The following is a 10,383-nucleotide window of genomic DNA, read 5'->3' as shown; positions in this document are numbered from 1 at the left end:
ACGTAAAACATGCTCGCAGAATTCTAAAACATGCTTTAGAAAACTATAAACCTAGCATGCTTGTCTAAGCGGAGTTAATAAACACATATTAACAAGCAAAGACAAAACAACATGCAAAGAGCAAAAAGGATTAACACGACGACATGCAAAGAACATAATAAAAGAAATAAAGTTCTTCGTGACCCATTCATGGAATCCCAATTCTAATCTATTACATTTAAAACATAAAAGAAAAAACTCAAAAATGTAAACACTGCCCGAAACAGCTCCATCAGGCCCGTCTTTGAAAAACTAGGGTTTAGGAACCCCTAGGGTTAGCTTCGAGATACGTGTGCCACTTCCTCGACAGCCTTGGCAAAACAGAGCAGTGACAACTTCTGGACAGAGCAGAGATCGCTCAAAGACAGAGCAAAGATCACTCAGAAGCCAGAGCCGAGACAGCTCCAGAGCCAGAGCACAGAATGCCCAGAGCCAGAGCTGAGACAGATCCAGAGCCAGAGCACAGACTGCCCAAAGCCAGAGCTGAGATATCTCCAGAGCCAGAGCATAGAATGCCCAGAGCCAGAGATGAGATATTTCCAGAGCCAGAACACAGAATGCTCAGAGCCAGAGCTGAGACAGCTCTAGAGCCAAAGCACAGAATGCCCAGAGCCAGAACACAGACTGCTCAGAGTCAGAGCCGAAGCCCAGACTACTCAGAGCCAGAGCTGAAGCCCAGACTGCTCAGAACCAGAGCCGAAGCCCAAACTGCTCAGAACCAGGGCCAAGACAGCTCCAGATGGAGAGTGCAGTAGCTCGGAAGCCAGAGCGCAGCATTTCGCGGACCAGAGTGTAGCACAGCCTGAAACCTGTTCATCCACTCCAAAAACCTGTTCTTCGTTCTCCATCTGATCGTCGTCGTCTTCGTCTCATTTTACCATAATTACATATTACAGCCGAAAAACAAAAACAACAACTGAAGTCCTAATCTAACCATGGATTTTCTCGTGGTGGAAAAATGATTACAACATCAAAACAACGTATCCCACGAAACAACGGACCAGGAAGAACAGTAGTAGCAGCAAGCCAAACCCAACGCATATTATTAATCGTACGCGAATTAACTGACAGAGCCAAGAAAAGCAATCCAGGCTCTGATACCAATTGAAGGATTTTAGCCCCAATAGGATCGTTTCTCGGATATCTTAATTCATCATACAACGATTAATCCCTAACATGCTCCTATGAATTTAAGTGCTGCACATTGGAGTTAGAAACACTTACTTGTGAATTGTATGCAGAGGCTGTCAATGGTTGAATTGAAAGACTTCAGTTCTGACCTTCTGAACTGTATGCCGCTCAACTCCCAACGTTGGATGGACAACGAGCTGTGAGAATTCCCAAGGAGAAAAATTGGCCTTCTCAAAGTTGGCGCCCCTCTGCTGCTCTCTAAAACCCTAATATTGTGTATATATCATTCTAAGAGCAGACAGCTGTATTTATAGATAAAACAAAGTCCTAAGGCTCCCATAACTATGAAGGACGATTTTTACTCCTACTGGGCTCAGGAGACTTTGGGCCAGTCCAGGGATTAGATACAAGGAATAAAGATGGGCCTATAATGAATTAATTTCTCTGATCAGCCCAGATCATAATTAATTCATAAGTATTAATTCATTCCACTAGAGAATCAATACTGACTTACCCCTTTATTGTCGGTGATGAGTAGGGGCTTGTATTTAGACTTATTAAATCTCTGTATTTAAAATATCCGACATCCATTAATTAAATAGAGCTCTGATAGCTTAAATTAATTAATATTTTTGTAATCCTTAAGTAGTACCACTCAAACCTCATTATTGCGCCTGAACTTAATCAACCTATAGGGTTTAACGCAATAAACCTTATTGAGCTCCTTAAGGGGATGTCATTATCCTATACCGGATACGGGTACTAATACAGATAACCAAATATAATATATTGACTGTTATTACCCAACACTACTACAAAAATGCACATACATAATGCTTCATACATAACGGTTTTTTTTAAAAACCGTTATGTATGAGCGCATTTTTGGAAAAGATAACGGTTTTCACAAAAAACCGTTATCTATGTACTCTTGTCCATGGAAATAGATAACAGTTTAGGTTAATCCGTTATGTTTATGTGTTATCTATTAGTTTCATACATAACGGTACTACAAAACCGTTAAGCCGACCGTTATCTATGAGCATATTTTAAAACGGTTTATTAAACCGTTATGCATCATTGCTTTAAAAACTGTTATGTGTAAAAAAAATTAATTTTTTTTAAAACTTATATTATATTATCTGAAACTCATGTTTCTCTCAAATCCCTCCCAATCAAGCTCTCCTAAAAATTTACACAGAAAATTCTCTCCCCCTTCTCTTTCAAGCTGAGCGGAGCAGCAAGGGCTCCGCCGCCGCGGTCGCCGAAGTTCCTGGGAGGAGCGCCGGCCTCGCCCGCTTTAATTTCTCCGCCTGAAACCCTAAGGCCCATATCTAAACTCCACCCTCCTTCCAAATCGTCTGCTCTCCACCCCGTCAAATTGTCTCTCTCAAACCAGTGAAGAAAATGCAAGAGAAAATCCTAACTTTCTTCCAAATCGGAATCCTCACTGCAGCGGTTGATGCCGCCGCCGACGAGCAGTTGTTGCTTCCGATTCTGGCACCGCATCTACTTTCTCGGACCCTCTCTCTCGATTCACCTCTCTCAATCAAAGAAATCAACTGAAACAGGAAAGGGAAGAAAGCCCTAATTTCGCCACCCCTGTCATCTGCTATCCCTAGGCGCCGCTACTGCACCGCCTGCCACATCGCGCCGCCCTTCTTGTCTGCTAACCCTAGCCACGGCGAGCAGCGCCACCTGCTCATCGCCGCCCCTCTCGTCTGCTTACCCTAGCCACCGCGACCAGCGCCGCCTACTCGTCGCGCCCCTGTCATTGTATGTACAATTTTCTATTTTTGCACATTAGTTTGTTCGATTTTGTGTTTGATTGCATTGACAAAGTAAATATCTCGTTGTTGTAGGACATGGAATGTGGGTTGAGGTTAATTGTTGCCTCTAATTCATGGATTTTGCACTGAGTTTATTTTGTTTTATTTTAGATTTGCTATCTGTTTAGAAGAGATTTAGTGTTTCTAAGTTTAGTTTTGCTTCTCGCTCCATTGCTATCATCACAGGTTATCAATTCTAGCTCTTCCCCTTCTACCCAAGGACAACCACTTTCATTCCTTGCTATTGATAATTTTCAAGTTGTTGAATTCTAGTAAATTCGCTGCTAATTTTTCTTCGTTGTGCAATTTTGATGATATAATTGAATTGGATTAAGCCTTGCCAGAATTTTAATAATTAGGCTTATTAAAATGAGTCTCCAGTCTGTGCGATTTCATTTCTATTTAATGTTCTGGTCATACTTTCTTTCACTCTGTAGAGGAACAGATACAACATGGTAGTAGTTGTCTACTAGAAAACTGACTCACATTTTTGTGCTTTTTAGATTCTGTTTAACGTGAGCTCTGTTTTCCTATTGCAGATTGATTCCATTTGCATCTTACTCCATTTTGTTGCTTTGAGTAAATCCTATTTCAGATTGATTCCATTTGCATCTTCCTCCAGTTTGATTCCATTTCTATAGCGATTTCTTATTTTTCCCCTATTATCAGGAGTATGTGGCAGAAGACCGTGAAGCTAACAAGGATGTGTCCGAACTTGATCCCAGCCATGTGACCGAGCTAAGATGCTAGGCCTCTATTGAGGTTAGTACAAATTCACTTGCATTTTTCATGAGCATCAACATCATGTAACTTCTTTTTACTGAATGCTTGCTCAAGGTGTTACAAATGCCAAGTCTGTTATTTATCAATTCAGTATGTATAGTTGGTTAGTGTTTTCTGTTAAAATTCAGTACCAAACTAATAACTTGAATCACCCAATACAAATAAGTATTCAATTGATTTTATAACACCACTCAAGTGGAAGGTTCATTTGATTTTCATTTGCAGAGAAGGCGTGCAGTTAAGGAGAGTGATTGCAAGACGTTTCTCACTTAAGGTATCAATTTCCTTTGGTGTATACTTATTGATCTTACATCTCTGCGTTATATAATAGAGCACTTATGCTGCATCTGATTTTGTCTTGCGGTCATCCAGAAAATAGAAGCAGCCTAACAATTGCTTCTCTACTCCCATTAGTTTCACATAAGCTCTATGTTGTAAGCTCGTCGTGGTTTGAATTTAGTCTAAAGCACTATCTTTGGTTGATGGCATCTCTACTAGCAATTGCTTCTTACTCAAACTTGATTTCTGGTTTTTGAAATTGCATCAGTTTCTCGTCTCTTTAGGGTGAGCCCAACTTCCATCTATATGGATTTATTATGTGTATAAGTGCAACTGCAGCGAGAGCCTTCAAGTGGGGCTCTTCTTTCCAGTGAAGGATAAGTAACTAATCATAATATCTGCTAAATATTTTCTTGACTATTGTTTTTGCTTTTCTTGTATGACTTCTACCTAAAAAAAATCTTTTGGCAGTAAAGTCTATACCGATTGAAGCAATATATAGTCTAGTTGATTGTCTTAATAGAAATAATATTTGTTGTATCCTTACTTTGATAATTGTTGCTCTATGTTTGAGTTCATCTTCTCTTTCTCAAAGCATAGCTGACTACCAGCTTTTAATAAGCTCACTCGTCATTGCAGGGAAAAGCTTAACTCCATGAATTTGATGCTTATATGGCACCGATTGTTGTTGTAGTTTGGCTGTGTTTGTAATGGAACCTGATATATTTAACTTAGTTGTCGCACTTGGAAAGGAACATAAATTCATGTGGATTCTTCTTTTCGTTAATTCAACAGTGGATTATGAAGCGAACTTGTGCAATTTCCTGGTGACTAAGCATACAAGTGCTCTAACACTCCAGGTTCGTCTCCCTCGACCAAATTGTGTGTAGGGTAGATAGTATGTAATATGTTTATCTCAGGGGCATTTACTTTTTAGTATTAAGAATATAGTATATGATTGTGTATTTGAAAGATAATACGAGTGATGTGATAACATTAGACCAGTTTAATAAAAATTGCCAACTTATATGGAACTCACATCACTCTGTCATATTTGCTTATTCCTACTGAGTTCTTGCATCAATTTTGGGTACTTTTAGTGCTTAGTAATATTTCCTAAAAAATGTGAAATGGAGAAGATTTTAGTGCTTAGTAACTTGATAGGTTTTGTCCATTTTACCAATCACTTTGATATGCTTTTTAAGTGTTTATCATGCATGATGCTCTATATTGTGATTCTTGGTTGGCTCTTTGTATGATTTTGTGGCAGGTTTGTGGTGGATTAAATGAGTCGTACGTTGAGCTGAAGAGGCTTGTGAATTCACAAGAAAAGTTGTACCATATGGCTAGCTAGTTGCATATTTTATATGTTTAGTATTTTTGTAAGGCATAATAGTATAGATAGAACAATTGTTGAATTTTGACTATATTCAAATCTTGTATGAATTCTTTTTATGATAATAATATAAAATTAAATATTTTGGATGATATATAATATTATTATTGTTGGTTTTATCATTTATATTGTTATGTATAAATTAATAGATAACGGAGACATAGAAATTTAATTACGGTCAAAAACGTTATACATAACGGATTACCAAACGTTATTAATATCAAAAAACCGTTATGTATAGGTGTGTACATAACAGTGAATATTAAACTTTCATGACGGTTTGAAACGTTATGTATAATACTATAGATAACGGATATAATCCGTTACTTATATATAAACAATCGTTATGTATAATAGAATAGATAACGGATATAATACTATAGATAACAGATATAACCCGTTATGTATAATAGAATAGATAACGCTTAAATCTCCGTTATGTATGAAATCCACATACATTACACCACTATATATTACGAATGTTTTCGCACATAGATAACGGATAAAATCTGTAATACCCGTGCTTTTGATGACGTGTTTAATTGCTTAAGTTTGAGTAATTAGGGTATAGATCCCTTGTTTGATTACTTTGTAAAGAGATGCGGAGTTATATGAAGTTTTTTTTTTTAAAGATGTTGAGATGTTCTTTCGATGATGTAAGAATGATGTGAGATTTTATATTCGTATTTGAGTTTGAGTATTCGAATAATTCGAGATAATTATTTGAATGAGAACGGTGAACTCGGAAGTGAGATCTGAGTCCGTTAAGACGTTTTTGAAAATTTTGACTTTTTGACGATGAATAGTAAAACACTGCTATTTCGTCTTTTTGTCGACTTTCAAAATCTTACGTGCACGTCGTCGAAAAATATTCTTAGTTTTTCGATACGAGTCCAATAATGAAAGTTTTTATTTTTGGACGACGAGTGAATAGTGAACTAGATTTTCTCGATAAACGAACCGAGCTCGTTTATAAGAATTTCGAGAACGAGCTTGTGTTTTCTATATTTATATAGAATTACGAGTGCAATGAAAGTGAGTAGAGGTTGAGAGGGCGAGTAACGAAGAGTATGGGTAGTTAATCGTTAAAACGAGACGAAACGAGATATTTAACGACTAACGGGTTAATATCCTAAATATCTAACCTACCCTACCCCTAACCACCCCCCCAACTGCCCACTATCCCTCTATCTCACCTAACTCACGCTGCACACACAACACACACACTAATTTGTGCTGCACACACACTAAAACATATTAGAAACACACACACACTTCACGTTAACACCATTTCTTTGGTGTTCAAGCTTTTGACCTCCGATTTGAGCACCGAGACGAGCGCCGATCATCTTTTCGATCACGTATCTAAGTAGGTAAGATCTCTACCTACGTTTTGATGGTTTTCTTTTCGATTTTCGTCGACGTCGAAAAACGTCGATTCTCGACTTTATTTTGAAACGACGTCGGATCGTCGTGAAATTTTAGTATGTTGTTCTTGGGTAGATGTTGAGCATGTTTAATGAAGGGAGTAAGAACGGAACGAACCGTAGCTATGAAACCCATGAGGGCAGCCCCGTTTTTCACATATTAGCTTGTCTTTCGATTTTTGTTTGATCGTTTTGACTTGATATTTGTGCTTAGGGGTATGCTAGAATCGATATATATTAAATTCGTATTTTTCCAAGCACGAAAATTGTATAAATTTTTAGAGTATGATTATTTAAATTCGTGAAGTTTGAGGCGTTGCATAATGAATATTATTGCGTATATGTGTTCTACGATATCACATGAGCATGCTAATTGATTTACAATTTATGGATGATAATTGTTGAACGAAATTAAAACTGGAATTCTGTCAAAATTTTACAGCAGTTTCAAGCTTATGGTTCGATGAGTTTTCATTGCTTGATGGCTCTGAAATTTTAGTATGTTTATCTATGATATGTGTATTTCGTTGCTGCAAAATTTCATGTCTTTTGAATGATGTTTGCTATTTTAAAGATATTTTGAAAAATCCTTGACAGAATCTGTCAACTATTGGTAGACTTCACAAAAACGTTTATATCTATTAATCCATGAAGGATTTTGCATCACCGTTTTTTTTAAACGAAACTAGACTTCAATACTTTTCTAAAAACATAAGATTTCGATTTTTATGACCTCTGAAACAGAGCAGTTTATTATTTCAAAAATGCCCTGTTCTGCTGTCATATTTGTCCAACAGTAAAAGTGTATGAGTTTCATTGTTTATTTGGCAGATCATATGAACGTTTTCTCTTGTGAAATTTTTAACCAAATCTTCAAGGATACCTTTAGTTTTGGCTGATTAAATTTGATGGAATTTTATTAAGGTTTGCCTTGGTTTCTAATGGCCTAAACAAAATTGGCAGAAACTGTCAATCTTTGACAGCCTGCACTAAAAGAGCAATATCTCCAAAAACCTTTAACCTTTTTGGTTAACTACCATTTTTAGAGTGAACTACACTTCATGAAGTTTTTGAGATCAATTGGTATGAGAGTTTATGATGATTGAGTTGGTTGTTATGAATTTTTAAAGATGACACAAAAACAGCAAAACTTTCTAGAAAACAACTTGATTATATTTGTTTTGATGGATGATACGATATGACTAAATGGTGTGAGTTGTGAGAGTTATGATTAACGCACATAAATGTCGGTATCTGACACTCGAACAATTGGTGTCGAGTATAAATGATAGTTTACTGATAAAGAGTTTTGATGATTTTGAATTGTTTGGTTTGCGTTGAAAAGATGTCAAGATGTTAAGTTTTGAGTCGAGAGACGAGTTCACGTAGTGAGATTCACGCGTTGAAATCTCGTGGCTGACATTATATATGAATAGGTCATGCCGAAATTTTTAGTGAAATTAGAATTTGAGCATAGTCAATTCTTGTTGACATGTGACTCAAATACACATACCTAATGGAAAGTTTAACTTTCTAATTGGTTAATTAGACGAGATGAGAGCGAATAGATATGCTAAGAAAGTGGACTTTTCGATGTGTTAAATATTTCTTTTAATTGAAGCGCTGCTAATTATAACATAAGGATGTTATAATTAATGAGTAATGACGAGAGATAATAATTGTTATATTGATTAACAATCAAGAGAGATGAACATTAGAGATACTAATGTTTCATAAAAGAGATTAGATTATTAATCGAGGTTTCTTTTATAACTTCTCACCAATTCTTCATAACGATGAAGGTCCTTTTGGGAAGTAACGACTTGAGGGAGAGAGTGACGTTACTCATTGATACAGAGACACAACGAGGTGGGCATTACTTTTACTATACGTATATAGAGATCCCTTGCTTGTCGTAGGCCTCTTATACGAATGAATGCATGAGATGATTTAACTGTTAATTTCAGTTTTATATATCTATCAAACGAGTTTAATGCTACCTTTGAGCAAGTTATTTCATGACAAAATCTTTGAGTTAAAGTTATTTCAAGTATTGTCTTGCCATAAAATGTTTAAATTTTAGTATGATATCTATCTGCTTTGGCTTTGCCAATGATGCAATCGAATTCGGGTCCTGAGCAGTTGATAACTATCCTGCCAGGACTAGTGTACACCAGTGACCGTGAGTCATCTAGCGGGTTGGCCGGTCAAGTGACCGTGAGAGGTGGCCACCTCTCCGGCACACAGTTCCAGATATGATAGATTACAAGAGAACTTAGTCTGCAGACGAACTTTAAGAATCACAAATGAACTTAGTAAGCTTGGGCCTTTTAGCGAAAAAACTCCCTTGCTGTACTGTTTATGATGGCATGACAATTTATAGTTTTGAAGCATGTATTTTTATACCTAGGCATACGTGCCCACTGAGTGCTTTTGTACTCAGCCCTGCATATGTTTTCTAAATGTGCAGGTTGAGCTGATGTGATGATGGTGCTGCAATGAGCGGAGTCTCCAGGGTTGTTAATAAATAGTTAACATGTCTAGAATATGTCTTCATACATATGTCTAGCTACTTTCCGCTGCAAGATGTTGTTGATGTTATAGTATGTTATGTCATACTTTGAGTCTTAAGAGAATGGTTGCATATGATGTATAACTTGATTAATGATATTAATTAACTTTTATGCAGTCTTTCATAGACTGTTTTCAATTGAGTATTAATGAATAAAAATGACGAGTTTTATTAAGATGAGTAAGTTTTACGGCTATAAATGACGCCCCTTTTCTTCCCCTTCTTCTTTAACCCCATCCCTAGTCGTGGATCACTCGGCCTAACTATCCCTAGTTAGGGCGGGCTGTGACAGAGTGGTATCAGAGCGAAGGAAAGCTCTGAATTAGAAGTCTTGAGTTTAGTCTAGAATGAGTCACTAGACTAATAGTTATTAACAACCGTGAGCTCAGCGCACCATCACACCAGGCTCAACGAGGTATGTAAAATTTCAAAGTTTATTTGACGTTAAATTTTGAAGAGCACGATGTTGAGGTTATATGATGAGTTATGATGTTATGCTTTGAAGATGCATAGTTTGAGTTTGAGGATGACAACATGATTAATAATGAGTTATTATGTTGTAAGAGCATATGTTGATGTTACATGATGAATCATGAGAGCGTTTATATCATATGATGTTATATGATTGAGGATGCATAATTATGAGTTATGATGTGATGTATTTGAGATGTTTTGTGATGAGAATTGTTTGAGCAGTTGTGATAAGTCACGATGATTTAGATGAAGGAATCTAATGTCATTGTTAAGAGAGATTTTTTTTACTAAGTAGAAGGATGAAATGAGAACTTAGAGCTAAAGCTTGAGAGAATTAGCAATTGCTTTAAGTACTTGTTGGTTTGAGTTATGAGTTTGAGTTATGAGCTTGAGTATAATAGCATGATTAATGATGAGTTATTAGCATGCTGCAATGACATATTGTACGATATG

General features: G+C 36.7%; 2 long non-coding RNA genes across 2 annotated transcripts; both read left to right on the top strand.

The window, feature by feature from the left end:
• The first annotated feature begins 3,470 nt into the window (after window positions 1–3,470).
• Window positions 3,471–5,469, top strand: LOC131011191 (uncharacterized). Its single transcript, XR_009096782.1, has 3 exons — window positions 3,471–3,761; window positions 4,857–4,921; window positions 5,332–5,469. It is a non-coding gene; the product is annotated as an uncharacterized LOC131011191 (long non-coding RNA).
• A 1,223-nt stretch (window positions 5,470–6,692) lies between these two features.
• On the top strand, window positions 6,693–9,636 carry LOC131012441 (uncharacterized). Its single transcript, XR_009097325.1, has 3 exons — window positions 6,693–6,830; window positions 8,687–8,753; window positions 9,355–9,636. It is a non-coding gene; the product is annotated as an uncharacterized LOC131012441 (long non-coding RNA).
• The last annotated feature ends 747 nt before the right edge of the window (window positions 9,637–10,383 follow it).

Source organism: Salvia miltiorrhiza, chromosome 2, assembly GCF_028751815.1.
Source record: "Salvia miltiorrhiza cultivar Shanhuang (shh) chromosome 2, IMPLAD_Smil_shh, whole genome shotgun sequence".
Taxonomy (NCBI): domain Eukaryota; kingdom Viridiplantae; phylum Streptophyta; class Magnoliopsida; order Lamiales; family Lamiaceae; genus Salvia; species Salvia miltiorrhiza.
Note: the sequence above shows the minus strand (reverse complement) of the source record. Positions and strands in the feature narration are given on the sequence as shown.